This window comes from Aquarana catesbeiana, linkage group LG01, assembly GCF_042186555.1.
Source record: "Aquarana catesbeiana isolate 2022-GZ linkage group LG01, ASM4218655v1, whole genome shotgun sequence".
NCBI classification, from domain to species: Eukaryota; Metazoa; Chordata; class Amphibia; order Anura; family Ranidae; genus Aquarana; species Aquarana catesbeiana.
In genome coordinates, this window is record NC_133324.1 from 955149512 (window position 1) to 955165450 (window position 15939).

Sequence of the window (15939 nt, forward strand, 5' to 3'; positions counted from 1 at the left end):
CAGAAGGAAGCCTCTTCTAAAAATGATGCACAGGACAGCCTGCAAACAGTTTGCTGAAGACAAGCAGACTAAGGACATTACTGGAACCATGTCCTGTGGTCTGATGAGACCAAGATAAACTTATCTGGTTCAGATGTCAAGCGTGTGTGGTGGAAACCAGATGAGGAGTACAAAGACAAGTGTGTCTTGTCAACAGTCAAGCATGGTGGTGGGAGTGTCATGGTCTGGGGCTGCATGAGTGCTGCCGGCACTGGGGAGCTACAGTTCATTGAGGGAACTATGAATGCCAACATGTATCGTGACATACTGAAGCAGAGCATGATCCCCTCTTTGGAAACTGGGGTGCAGGGCAGTATTCCAACATGATAATGACCCCAAACACACCTCCAAGATGACCACTGCCTTGCTAAAGAAGCTGAGGGTAAAGGTGATGGACTGGCCAAGCATGTCTCCAGACCTAAACCTTATTGAGCATCCTCAAACGGAAGGTGGAGGAGCGCAAGGTCTCGAACATCACCAGCTCCATGACTTTGTGCCCAAGAGGGTTATGGCAGTGCTGGAACATAATGGAGGCCACACAAAATACTGACACTTTGGACCCAATTTGGACATTTTCACTTAGGGGTGTACTCACTTTTGTTGCCAGCGATTTAGACATTAATGGCTGTGTGTTGAGTTATGTTGAGGGGACAGCAAAAGTACACCGCTACAACGTAAAGTAGTGAGTGTACAGCTTGTATAACAAAGTGTCATTTCTTCAGTGTTGTCATATGAAAAGATAGAATAAAATATTTAAAAAAAAGTGAGGGGTGTACTCACTTTTGTGAGATACTGTGTGTGTATATATATATATATTTTCTGTTTTCATTGTTAGGTGTACTGTGATCAAGGCTATTCGCCAAAACACGTTAGCCACTGTTTTTACTCGCTGATATGCAATAATAAAGGAAACAAGTATGTATACAAAGCAAACTCCCCCATCCATGTCTACATTTTTATTTTTTTGAGCAGTCACAATATGTGGTCTTATCACCATGATAAAACCTGGACCGCAGACCACCAGAGGGGAGCAGGGTCCTGTTACTTAATCCAAGATGCTTCCAGTGACACAAATCATCAGCCTCGCGCTGTCCTGGCCACATCCATGCCCATCAATGGCCTGGAACATAGGGGGAAGCACTAGGTGGTCCTGGTGGCCGGCTTCAATGACTGGTACAACTACAGACATCAGGCTGAAGTGTGCCACGCTTATCAAATTGTCAAGAAGAAAGGCATCTCTGAAGAGCAGATTATGGTGGTGATGTATGACGATATTGCAGATAATGGAGACTCCAACCACAGAAATCATTATAAACCATACCAGCAGAGAAGACATGTATTCGGGAGTGCTGAAGGAAAACACAAATAAGTTCCTCACTCTTGACAAATTCCTAACGGCAGTCCTAAGGTGATGCAGAAGCGGTGAAGGGAAAAAGATATGGGGAGGTGATTAATAGTAAGAACTATATCTTTATGTACTTCACTAATCATGGAGCTCCAGGTCTGCTGGTTTTCCCAGTGATGACCTCCACTTCAAGGAACTGAACAAGACCATTCAGTACATGTATGACAACAAGAAGTACAAAAAAAAGATGGTTCTAGACCTCTTAAGCTCCTCTTATGCTTTTCATTATGGCACGAAGTAACACACAAACTTCTGCTATCTTTATAGTGTCAGCTGGATAGAGGACTTAGACGTGGATGATCTGTCCAAGGAGACACTACACAAACAGTTTTTACTGGTAAAGCAACACACCAATACCAGTCATGTGATGCAGTATGGAAACCGGACTATTTCCAAGATTAAGGTGAGTCAGTTCCAGGGTACAGCTAAAAGAGTGGCCCTTCACCTTGACCCTGGAGCAGGTACACAATATGGACCTGATCCCCAGCCCAAATGGTTCCCTTGGCCATCCTAAAGAGGAAGTTCCTGGCTACCAATGATGCTGTTGAGGCCCAGGATGTACTGACCAGGATAAAGGCCCTAAAGGAGGCCAAAGCCTTGATAAAGGAATTGGTAAACCTGTATACTCTGTTAGATATGTTCTAATGTTACTATTTAAGGGCTCTCCAGGTTGGGAGTTTCCTTGGAGGGCATTTTTTTTTTTTTTTTTTTTTTTATGGAAACCGCATAAAGGGTGTGCACTGCAAGCACACAATTACCTGGCGAAGGACCAGAACTGCAAAAAATTCAACCAGTGTGGTACCTGTATGACATTTGGGCAATGGTTCTACCTGTCAAACTACACTCTGTGTAAGGTTGGATGTTACAGCATGTCAATGGGAGGGAGCAGATGAAGAGAAAGCCTCCATATATTCAGACGTGAGCAGCACTCAGACCCAAAAACTGTCTAACAAAACCAAAGAAACATTTGCCCGTGGGACTTTTGAAAGAGTGGTGCTAACTAATAGGTACAAAGTTATATAAAAGTACAAATGGTATTAGAATTTAACAAAGAAAATTGGTACAAGTAACAGTATATATCTGCATATAAAAAAAAGCAGAATAAAATTGAATTGTTCAAAGTACATTATGAATATCAGCCTAATTAATAAAACACTGTTGTATTGCTGGAGCTGCAGTCTCTATGCTCTCTATACATCAATTATAAAAAACACAGAAACCCCCAGCATAGGGGTATGCCGAATATTCAAAAGGTCAGGCATGTTGTTAAATTCTAATAAAATTTGTACTTTTATAGAACCTTGTTGGACCTATTAATGAGCACCACTCTTTCTAAAGTCCCACGAACAAATGTTTCTTTGGTTTTGTTAGCGAGCAGATGATGACTGAGATCTGCAAGAATGGAACAAATCAGCTGTGGTATGATGGCTACAGAAAACCTACATACCTACACTGGAGGCCTATATGCCGAGTACCAGCCAAGTGCCACGAAGAATCATATAAGGGTCAATTCACGAAAAGGTTACTGCATGTGATAATAAGGTCACGTGACTAATTTGCATGAATTATCACATGCAGTAAAAAAAAAATCCAATTCACAAAAAAAACACAATTCTGTGGTATTTAATGAAAAATGTGTTAGTAAATATTGTAAGAAAGCATGCGGTAAGCTGTTAAGTTCAATTCACATATGGAAAAAAAAAAAACACAATATTTACCACCAGGGTTTTGCTGGTGGTATCACATGCAGTATTTCCTGATCCTCTGAGGGTGATTGGATTTAGTGCAAAAATCAGCCATGGAGTTGTTTGAATACAATTTCCAGTAATTCAACCTCCTAATAAGTGTTAGGAGGAGAAGAGTGGTCTTCATGGCTCCAAGGCATTTTCCAGAACGCACACTTCTAGATGGCTTTATGGAGGCTGAAGATCTGCAAAAGTCCAGTCTCTTACTGTACGTTGAGGCTGCATGTCGTGTCAGAGACCACCATCCAGTGGAGTCATGCAATATCAGGTATGACTAAATTGCTTACTGTACTTCTTTTTCGGGGAAAGGTCTCCTACCTGATAGTAGCCGGTGATGTGGTCGGAATGTTGCAGACATCTTTTTCAAGAATGCTGGAAAGGGTACTACAGGGCTTTAGTTTCTTTGCACTGACCTTCATCCACATTCCCTCATTAAGGCAGGAGTGGGAACAAAATTAAAGGTGGAGTTTATGCCACTGCATTGATGCAACTGTACCAACTGCAGGCACTGAATGGTGTATTCCATAAGCATCCATAGAATATGATGTAAAAAAAAAAAAAAAAACAACTCCCATCACGAAGAACCAAGAGAACAAGACTGATACGAAGTTGTTCACAAAAATTGATGAAAACTTGTGGATACTGTGTATTCATTAAAGGACGAAGAGTATTAAAGGTAGAAGTCACAATCGATGTTCTTTTAGAAAAGTGTTGAGGAAATCTCACTATTGTGGGAGGGGCAGAGGCAGAACACCCAGACTTGGGGAGTATTTATACCTGTAGACGTTGTGTTCCCTGTAAGCACTCCAAAGTGAGTAATAAAAAAACGCAAAAAGTTTTTAGCCTCTGCAACGAAGAATATAACATTCAACAATTGATTACATGTAATACCATAGGAGTGGTTTACATGTTAGAGTGTGAATGTGGGTTGCAGTACATAGGAGGAACCTCTAGACCTCTACATGTTCGTATAGCCAAGCATATAAACAACATTAAAAAAGGTTTGAAAAAACATAACGTATCCCGCCATTTTAAACTGTTCCATCATCAAAACCCTAAGGGTTTTAAATTTTGGGGGATTGAAAGGGTGACCAAACATTGGAGGGGGGGTAATTTCATTAGTCAGTTGAGTCACAGGGAATCCTACTGGATATATGAGACCAATGTATTAACCCCGGGAGGGTTGAATGCGGATTTTGACACAAATTGTTTCATTACTGATCAATGATTGAACATGTTTTAGTTGATGGCTGCGAGCGATGTCATGTTTGATTTTATATTTTTAGAAAGATTTTATTTATTTTTCTGAGTTTTTTACATTTGGCTTTGTCCGCAAATGTTTTTAATATTTGCTATTTATATTCTCTCAATATTATACTATGCAGCATGTATTTTTATGAGCCGGTGTGGCCACATTCTGATTCAGTATTTATGTATTCTCGCCTATGGGGACACTCCTTGAATAGCCTTAGTTGTTGCGCCTTATGTCGTGTTAGGTGGAGCAACGTGGTGTCATGTGATGCGGTTTCCGTGTTAAATAGGACGTGCTGTTACCATGGTGATTTTTTACACATTATGTAAAGCGGTTAGATACATTACTTCTGTATACACTGATGAAGTCCCACCCATAGGGACGTAACGCATACTGACGGAAGTCACGTGACGGCACCCGTAGCTATCACCGCTTGTGTTCCTTATGCTGTACACACTCGGCACTTAAGTGCCTGTTTTGTAAGTTTTTAATTAATTTTACTATTAAATATTGTTTTAGCGGAGAGCACTATGCATTGCTTTTTATTTGCATGATCTTAACGCTATGGGATTTGTGATGCCACCACTCATATGAAGGACTTCTTTGGAGGTGTTATCTAGTATACACCCTGTGTGGGAAAGCATGTTTGACCCTCCATAATTAAAGGGTCCATTCTGTGAGGTGAGCAGCCATTTCAACCATTGGTGGAGGTTCTTTTACCCACAAAGTCACTTGCATGATATATCAGCTCACCACTGAAGATTTCACTGATTGCCCTTCATTTTATATGGACATTACTCATTGTGATGATATATTTTAGCGCTGCACTACTATTTTTCATATTTTCTCTCAGGGATTTGAAAGTTGACCCTTGGTGTTCAGCTGCTTTAGGCCAACAGGGGTTGTTTTATTGTGCCGATTTGTTTTCTTTTTAATTTCAGAACACCCAGACTGCAGACCGCTGGAGGGGAGCAGGATCCCGTTACTTCATCCAAGATGCTTCCAGTGACACTAATCCTTAGCCTCGCTGTACTAGCCAAATCAATGTCCATCAATGACCTAAATAATGGGGGGAAGCACTGGGTGATCCTGCTGGCTCTAATGGTTGGTAAAACTACAGACATCAGGCCGATGTGTGCCAAGCTTATCAAATCGTCAAGAAGAACGGCACCCCTGATGAGCAGATCGGGGGGTATATGTAGTACAATATTGCAGATAATGAAGAGAATCCAGCAAAAGGAATCATTCTAAACTGGCCCAACAGGACAGACATGTATACAGCAGTGCTGAAGGACTACACAAAAAGGAGTTTGCCACTCCTGACAACTTTCTAGCAGTTCTGAGAGCTGACACAGAGGAGATGAAGGGAAAAGGATCTGGGAAGGTGATGAAGATATGGTTGTTAGCTCCAATCTTAATCTTATTTCCTAATCACAGAGCTCTGGGTCTGCTGGAGAAAAAGGAGATGCAGCTCACAAACACTCCTTAAACCGAAATGACACCGCCCTAGTAAGAACTTGTTCCAGGTGCTGGCTTTGCATGAATTGCAGTGAAGTAAAGGAAATCCTGGATAGCCGCACTGTGGAGTGAGGACATCTTTATTGAAATAAAAATCCAAAATACAGTCAAATACAAGGAAAATGCAGGGTAGCGGATACGCTAACGCGTTTTACATCATCGGATGCTTATTCGTAGCTGAGGGTCTGCTGGCCTTTCCCTGTGATGACTTCAACATTTAGTAACTTTACCAAAATCTGACTCATTTTTGTGCCCAGTACCAAGCTATAACATGGCATCTCCTCAACCCCATAACCCACTCAAATGCATTCACTTTAAATTTCAGTATAGAGCGATAAATGTGTGCTCCAGCTAGAATAGTAAAACCTTCATTATGGCCTTGTAGGAAGGTAAGAGGGGAAAATGCACACTACTGAGAGGAAATCTCACTATTGTGGGAGGGGCCGAGATACAAACTACTTTAGGGAAATCTCACCATTGTGGGTGGGCAGAGACATAACACCTAGACGGCTGGAGGGGAGCAGGGTCCTGCTACTTTATCTAAGATGCTTCCAGTGAGACTAATCCTCTGCCTCGATGTCCTGGCCACATCCATGCCCATCAATGACCTAGACAATAGGGGGAGGCACTGGCTGGTAAAACTACAGACACCAGGTTGACATGTGCCAAGCTTATCAAATAGTCAAGAAGAACGGTATGCCTGATGAGCAGATCGGGGTGATTAAGTACAACAATATTGTAGATAATGAAGAAAATCCAACAAAAGGAATCATTCTAAACTGGAGTGCTGAAGGACTACACAAAAGGAGTTCGTCACTCCTGACAACTTCCTGGTGGTACTGAGAGGTGACACAGAGGCGATGAAGAGAAAGGGAACACAAAAGGTGATTAAGAGTGGACCTAAAAACCATATCTAGCTACTTCACTGATCTTGGAGATCCAGGTCTGCTGGTTTTTCCCAGTAATGACCGCCACTTCAAAGAACTGAACAAGACCGTTCAGAACATGTATGACAACAACAGGAAGTACAATGAGATGGTTCTAGACATTGAGGCCTGTGAATCAGGCTACATAATGAATCGCATTCCTAACAATGAAGCTTACGCCACCACAACCGCCAACCCTCACGAGGCCTCTTCCACCTGTTATTATGGTGAGGGAGTCAGACACAAACCTCAGCAATTTTTACAGCGTCAGCTGGATGGAGGACTCAGACAAGGAGACACTTCATATATTTTACTGGTCAAGCAAAACATCAATAGCAGCAGGTGATGCAGTATGGGAACCACACTATTTCCAAGATGAAGGTGAGCCAGTTCCAGGGTAACACTAAAACAGTGGCCCCCTCACATGATGAACCAGTACACAATATGGACCTGATCCCCAGCCCAGAGGTGCCCATGGCCATCCTAAAAGGGGAAAAAAATTGGAGAGGGGCATTGAGGCCATTATGTAGGCCTCAGGGACTTTTAACGGTGCTGAGATCAATGATATACCGAGCGTATCATAAAATAATAATTTTATTAGACAATCTCATTAAAAAAGACAGACATTAATAAAAGGCAATATACAAAACAGAAAAAAAGAAGGGATAATCCTTTGATACAGAAATTAATACCACTTTCTCAACATGTTTCGCTTTCATAAGCTTCTTCAGGAGATATATTTGTGATATTAGAGTCAACTATGGAAGAATAGAAAGAATATATATATGTAAACAATACATGTACATGTCTGCTTATCCATCATACAATCATAATATTTAAATATGAGCAAAGTACAAAATGAAAAAAATAATAAGCAAATCTGTATATATGTGTAAACATCATATATTAAGATAAGGATATATAATATACAATATGTATCTTAAAAAAAAAAAAAAAAAAAAAGGAGACATATTTCATGTATATAATCATCATTTAGCTTGAAAAAGCTTACCTGTAGAAAAAAATATATATAATTAAAAAGGAGGGATTTTTGTGTGATGGCAAATGCTTTCTCCTCAGTCCCCACCTCACTATAAAAGGCATGCAGAGAGGGATAAAATCCCTAAAAATGAGAATTCTTTAAAAAGAGAAAAATTGAAAACCGTAAGTCTGAATGAATAAGGTCAATTTAATTAAAATGCACTTATCAGTAGCATTATGTATGAGGGTAAAAAGAAATAAAAAAATACCTCTAGTAGAATCAATTGAAAATGACAAGAAGTTACATCCAAAAGGATGATGGGTTGCAAAATTGCTGAAAATATGAAGGAACGGTTCTTATATTGCAGTGGAGTAGCAGTCAAAGAAGGGGGCAGTATACGTCCATACACAGCTGATGGATGAGCTAGACCTGGAGATATTACTGCAAACTCTCACAGAGAACCTGAAGGGTATGAGCATAGTGAGAGGATATCTCTAAGTATCGTATATATTGGAATGCATAATTGTTACAAAAAAGAAGGTGGATGAAAAGACTTACTGTTGGTAATCAAGATTTCTATTGAACAAAGTTGCCCGTCAGGAGAATCCATCTGCCCCACGTGTCAAACAGGAAAATGACAGAAGTTGGCGGGGAAACAAAAAACCCCGCTTTTAAGCCTCTCCAGCGTGACGACGTCTGACTCATCGTCACGCTGCGGACCGAGAGAGACACCTGCGCATGTGCACGTATCCGATTCCCATTCGGAAAGCAGCGTAAGTGACGTCGGGTACTGCAGGCGGACCCGAGGCCATCTTGGGAAATCCTATGCCCTGAGTCTGATACTAAGAAGGCTCACAGGGCTCAAAAAAAGATAAATTTGAGTTATACATGGTATATAATGACACGGTCAGAGTAAATAGCCTCTGATATAGCGTAGCTGTCACACGGCCCTGTTTGGGGATTCTATGCTCTGAGTTTTGCATTAAAGGAGCCCAAAGATAATAACAAAGATATTGTAGTATAATAATGCCGTGTGTATGAGTGAATCAGAAACGAAAAGAGCAGCACTTGGTGTCCAAAAAGCGGGCAACGTAGCAGTCAAAACATTGATTAGGAAATGATTAGCTAAGTGCCCGGGGTGTCCGTGCATACCAAAGAATATAGAGGAAAGGAGACCGAGGACAAAGCATAAGCTCATACCACATTCAATATCAGAAATTATGATAACCAAACAAATTAATCCATCAATCAATACATAAATAAATTATATACATAGGAAAAAAAAAAAAATTGTAAGAAAGGTTTGTAACTCAAGGTATCATTTAGGCCAGGATGTTTCAAAGCATTGAGGGTGACAATCCACTTGGTTTCACGTTGTAACAAGATTTTATCGTAGTCACCCCCTCTTTCATTTGGGGGGACATGTTCCAAAACATAAAAGTGCATCATCCTGTCATCAAATTGGTGATGGAGACCCATATGTCGACTTATAGGGGTCTCACTTTTAGTAGTGATGACAACTGAATATGAATCTATGGTCTTACGCCTTTTACAAAACCGAGACTGGTATAAGAAAGTCTCAGAGACGCATGTTACCAACATGACCATACGTTATAGAAAGTTGATTGGGACCGCATACAATCAGGGCCTAATCACAAAATCGACATGGGAGTTCCTTAATGTGCCCTGTCCTCGGATTCCCACACTGTACGCCCTCCCCAAGGTACATAAGGATTTAAACAACCCCCCTGGCAGACCGATCGTGTCCGGAAACGGATCCCTTACGGAAAATGCTAGTCAACTAATAGATGAATTTCTTAGACCGCATGTGGAGGGTTTGACATCTTATTTACAAGATACCAGTGAACTTCTTAGAGTTTTGGATGGTCTGACTATCCCAAAGGGAGCGTGGCTTGTAGCCCTGGATGTGGAGGCCCTCTACAACTCCATCCCCCATGATTTGGGGGTGGCAGTTGTAGAGGGCTTCATTTCTCGAGATGGGGATGTCCCCGATACCTACAGGAGCTTCATTTTGGACCTCCTGAGGTTCATCCTCATGAACAATATCTTTCTGTTTGCTCGCTCCCACTACCTCCAGGTGCAGGGGGTCGCTATGGGGACCAGATGTGCCCCCACTTATGCGAACCTGTACCTGGGGGAGTGGGAGCAGAGTCTTTTCTTTGGGGAAGATTTGGAAAACTTGACGGAAAACATATCAATATGGAAACGATATATTGATGATGTTTTCCTAATATGGACTGGAAGTAGAGAGGATCTCTCATCCTTTTTTGAGGGCCTGAAAACCAATCCCTATAACTTAACCTTCACCATGGAAGCAAGCCAAACCACTTTAACGTTCTTGGATGTTACCCTCTTTATCAACCCAGATAGAACCATAGGAACCACTCTTTTTCGAAAAGCATCAGCGGGAAATTCACTCCTGCATGCTGCCAGCTCCCATCCCCAACCACTTATAAATAATGTTCCCTATGGACAGTATCTAAGATTAAGGAGAAACTGCAGTGAGAATATCCATTTTGAATCCGAGGCCAGGGCACTGAGGGAACGTCTCAAGACACGGGGCTACAGTAATAAATGTTTAAAAAGAGCCTACCTTAGAGCTAAAAGAATCCAACGTAGTCAACTAACTTATAGACCCACAAAACCAAAATTAGCCCCAGGCCTGAGAATGATTACCACCTTCTCCGGACAACATCGGCAAATGCGGGAACTGCTGCAAAAGCACTGGTATTTGCTGATGGGAGATCCCAGGGTGTCCAAACATCTCAAAGACCATCCCGAGATTACTTTCCGACGATCCCGATCAATTAAAGATCATATAGTCCATAGTCATCGTGCCCCACCACCTACAACGCATACCAAGAACAAAGGCACCAAACCCTGCCACAAATGTGACTTTTGCAGATATATTTATGCATCTCGCAATATCACTCTTCCTAATGGTCAGTTGTATAATCCTAATTTCCTGGCTACATGCCAATCCATAGGCGTGATTTATATAATGACATGCGAATGTAATGCATATTATGTGGGGAAAACCAAACGCCCCTTCTTCCACCGGATCAGAGACCATGTCTCTCTAGTGTGTAAAAAAAAGATGGAGACCCCTATAAGTCGACATATGGGTCTCCATCACCAATTTGATGACAGGATGATGCACTTTTATGTTTTGGAACATGTCCCCCCAAATGAAAGAGGGGGTGACTACGATAAAATCTTGTTACAACGTGAAACCAAGTGGATTGTCACCCTCAATGCTTTGAAACATCCTGGCCTAAATGATACCTTGAGTTACAAACCTTTCTTACAATATTTTTTTTTTTTTTTTAAGATACATATTGTATATTATATATCCTTATCTTAATATATGATGTTTACATATATATACAGATTTGCTTATTATTTTTTTCATTTTGTACTTTGCTCATATTTAAATATTATGATTGTATGATGGATAAGCAGACATGTACATGTATTGTTTACATATATATATATTCTTTCTATTCTTCCATAGTTGACTCTAATATCACAAATATATCTCTTGAAGAAGCTTATGAAAGCGAAACATGTTGAGAAAGTGGTATTAATTTCTGTGTCAAAGGATTATCCCTTCTTTTTTTCTGTTTTGTATATTGCCTTTTATTAATGTCTGTCTTTTTTAATGAGATTGTCTAATAAAATATTATTTTATGATACGCTCGGTATATCATTGATCTCAGCACCGTTAAAAGTCCCTGAGGCCTACATAATGGCCTCAATGCCCCTCTCCAATTTTTAAACTTACTATTTGGGATGTGGTGCTTCTGAATTTTCCTCTCATTCCGAATTTTCTTATTTATCCTAAAAGGGGAGTTCCTGGCTACCAACAATGCTATTGAGGCCCGGGAAATACTGAACAGGATAAAGGCCCTACAATAGGCCACAGCCTTGATCAAGGAATCAGTGAAGAAGAGTGTTTTTGTGGTGACAGAGTCTGATGAGTTAGCAGAGCTTCTCACCGATCAGACTGAAATAATGATCAAATGTGTAACTCCGCAGCAGCTGAGCACTTCAAGAACCAGTACTTCAACTGTCACAACCCTCCGTATAAATATTCCATGAGACAGTTGAACACTCTGGTGAATCCAGATACTCACTAGAGAGCATCACCCATGCTATGATTAATGTCTCCCAAAATTTGCACTAACACAGCTGGTGACACCAAGTCTTCTAGTAGAGGGAGAAATGAGTAAGTGATGATTAACCCTCTCTGAGATTTGCCCCCTCTGAGATTTGCTGCTGCTTCAAACCTAATCTCTACTCTAAGAACGTTTACTTGCCTTAAGCCCTGGTTCCCACTGACAGCGGGAATGAAATTGTGTTCAGAGGAACTTGCACAATTTCATTCCTGCGTGTGTCAGTGCCGACTTCGGGGGTGATTTCAGAGACATCTGTGCAGGTTCCTGATTTTGGGGTGGAAATCGCACCCCGAAATTACCAAAAAGTAGTACAGGAACTATATGGTGTCGCACCAATTCGGACGGTGCCATTTCTGGCAATTGCCGCTGATTTGGCATGCAATTTGAAATGTCAAGTTGCTTCAATGTGAACCAAGGCTCCTCGTTCACAAACTTTTAGTACAAGCCCCAGCCTTCACTTACACAGCCAAGTCCATCTAAGTTGGCTCGAATTCCGAACCACAAAACTACCTGTCTGTTTAATGGATATTTTAGGCTGGAAAGGATTGTTACCTTCAGATCACATTAATGAGGATTGTCATTATTAATAATTTGACGTTGAAATTTTGACTAATTAAATTAAAGTTACTAATTTACATCAACAAGTAACAGTGCGTTATTCAAACTATACGTTAGTACAATCTCTTAGAAATGGCTTACCAAATATAGCAAAGAGGGACAACTCCACAACACTCTTCTGCACACCCACAACGGCCCACAGTGCAATGTGGTCTATATATAGGTTATTTGGGCACGCACGCTCGTTTCCAATCCCAAATTTATGTGCGCATGCGAGCCCCTCTGATCACAAAATGGCAGAGGTGGAGGATCAGCTTATGTTGATGGTGGCAGTATTTGTTGCTGCCTTTTGCGAGGCAGCACAGCAGGTGGCAGCAGAGCAGGATGCACCTGTGGTTTGCCTTTATCAGCCATGGCTTTTTGCCCCACTGGCATATTTGGAAAACATGCAGGACTCTGATATCCGTAGCAGGTTTTGCTTAGGGTTAGACGCAATTATGCAATTCTATCAGCTCATACAGTATAAAATTTCACCATCCACAGGCAGCAGTCATGCTGTGCCAGGCATGGTCAGGTTACTTGCAACTTTGTACATCTTGGGTCGGGGCAGCTTCCAAGCCACCTTTGGAAGTATTATGGGTGTAAGCCAACCCACGGTGTCCAGGGTGTTTAAGCAGATCATAGATGCCATTCTTGACCTTGTACCACAATTTATCCACTGGCCACAAAATGAAGATGAGTGGAATGAAGTGAAGATGGCTTTCTACCGCCGTGTGCAAATGCCATGAATCCTGGGGGCCATTGATTGTATACAGGTGGCAATCAGGGCCCCCAGGAAAAGTGAAGCTGGCTATCAGAACCGCAAGCAGTACCACTTCCTCAATGTCCAAATTGTGTGTGACGCCAAACAGTGGATCATGAGTGTTCAGACGGCTTTCCCAGGGTTGTGCCATGATGCCTACATCCTAAAGCAGACTGGCCTCTTCTAGAAGTTTAAAAAGGTGGCCAAATGCCACCCGGGTGGTTTATTGGTAGGAGTATTTTTTTTTGGCAGAACATAAACTGTAATGTCACATACAGGCATACATGGTTGGATAATTTTGCGGCTCTACAGGGAGAAACAGATTTAGAATCAATGTATGTCCACCTTGGTTGGACACAAGCCTAAATCTTAATCCACTTGTGTTCACCCAGCCTGTCAGCTCATCCCAGGAACGTTAGAGAGGTTGTCTATAGCCAGCAACATTCATGGTGTAAACCAAGCTGTAAAGACTTTACCCCCTCCATACAAGCTGAACACACCAGTCATTACAATGGTATTTATAAAAGTATTTACAATATAAGTTAAAGTAAATAGTGCTGACTAAACAATATAAATCAGTAAACCCAGTGACAGGTGATCGTTATTAAAAACTCATACTTTAGTAAACAAATGAAAAATAATAAAGCCTGGGATTAAACAGTCCATAAATGAGACCAGGATGTCTCAAACGAAAAGTAAAATTATCCTGATGTGAGATCTTCAAAGCTTTCACCATACCACATGCAATCAGTGTTTCCACTCACCAAATAGTGATATCATGACTCTCCATATATAATAAAACAAAGTATTCCAATAGTGCAGTATCATTGTGAAAAATGTATTTCTTTTAAAATGCTTCAAACATTGCACTCATATAAGCTAAGATCAAATAAAGCAGAGAGACATCCACTTGCAGCAGCAAGTACTGGCTTAGTGCGGTCACAGTGGACTCAGCATGTGTGAACTGAACCTCACCAACAAGAAATTGTCCTCCTCAGAACGTCACTTCCGGTATAGTGTCAAGCGTTAATAACTGGTTGCCGTACAGCCAACGTCCCTACATGCTTTGTCCGCTGTGACCACACTACGCCAGTACTTGCTGCTGCAAGTAGATGCTTTTATTTGATCTTCCATGATATCGAGTGTCACGTCTGGATTTGGTTGGATGTTTGGCCAAACATGAGAGTGCAAGGCATCACTATTTGGTGAGTGCATAACCAAAGGGGAGTGGAAACACTGATTGCACGTGGTATGGTGAAAGCTTTGAAGATCTCACATCAGGGTAATTTTACTTTTCATTTGAGACATTCTGGTCTCATTTATGGACTGTTTAAATCACAGACTTCATTTGTTCATTAATGTATGAGTTTTTAATCACTATCACCGGGTTTACTAATTTATATTATTTAGTCAGCACTATTTACTTTAACTTATACTGTAAATACATATTATATATACACACACTATATATATATATATATATATATATATATATATATATATATATATATATATATATATATATATTTTTTTTTTTTATTTCATTTAAAGTAGCAGCGTTTGCACATTGAGGGTACTCCTGGAGCAGTGCGTGCATACATCTTTTGTCCCAATCTTTGTCCCATTACAATGGTATTCCCACATCAATGAGTTTTTTGACGCAGGAATGAGTCAATTTTGTCATGGACTAAACATGGTGCAAGATATGTTACAAAAGAAATATGTGGGCTGTTTTGGGGACACACAGATGACCAGGTTGGGTCAATAAATTCTTCATTGTCATTTTATTTACAGGCATCTAAGGTCACATGAAGGGATGGGAAGGACTAATGTATTTATTTTGTGTTTCCAGGGGATGCCGGTTATCCACAGCTGCCATAGCTGATGGCTCCAATCAGGTACCCCCAGGGCCAGCCACAACATCGCTATAACAGTGCCTTGAAAAGAAGCCGGGGCATTGTTGAGCTTACTATTGGCCTACTTAAGTCCCGGTTTCTTTACTTGGCCAGGCTAAATATAGCGCCGCTTTACCGCCGACGCCTGCCCGCCCCAGTGTGAAAGTAGCCTTAGGCCCCTTTCACACGGGACGGATCCGTGTTGATCCGCCCCTCAGCGGGGATCGCTCCGTTTTCCCCAGCTGAGCAGGCAGATGACAGGGCGGGACCCGCACACCGTGCAGGGACCGCCCTGTCAGATCTCCGCTCTCCCCTATGGCCGATCGGAGGAACACGGACCGTCTGTCCGTGTTCATCCGATCCGCTCTGCAGACGGATAGAAAAATAGGATTTTCTTCCGTCCGCAGAATCGGACGAGAGCGGATCCGGACAACATCGGGTGTTTGCGGATGTACATCCGCTGACACCCGCTATCCCATAGGGATGCATGTATGTCCGTATTTCATCCGAAAACGGATGGATGAAATACGGACATACTGTCCGCATGTGTGAAAGGGGCCTAAGTCTCAACTCGCCCCTTTACCACCACATCTGCTATTACGTTGCTAGTAATTATAT

At 41.5% G+C, this 15939-nt stretch overlaps 1 pseudogene; it reads left to right on the plus strand.

The window, feature by feature from the left end:
• Positions 1–5437: 5437 nt before the first annotated feature.
• LOC141126534 (legumain-like) lies at positions 5438–12074 on the plus strand (annotated as a pseudogene).
• The last annotated feature ends 3865 nt before the right edge of the window (positions 12075–15939 follow it).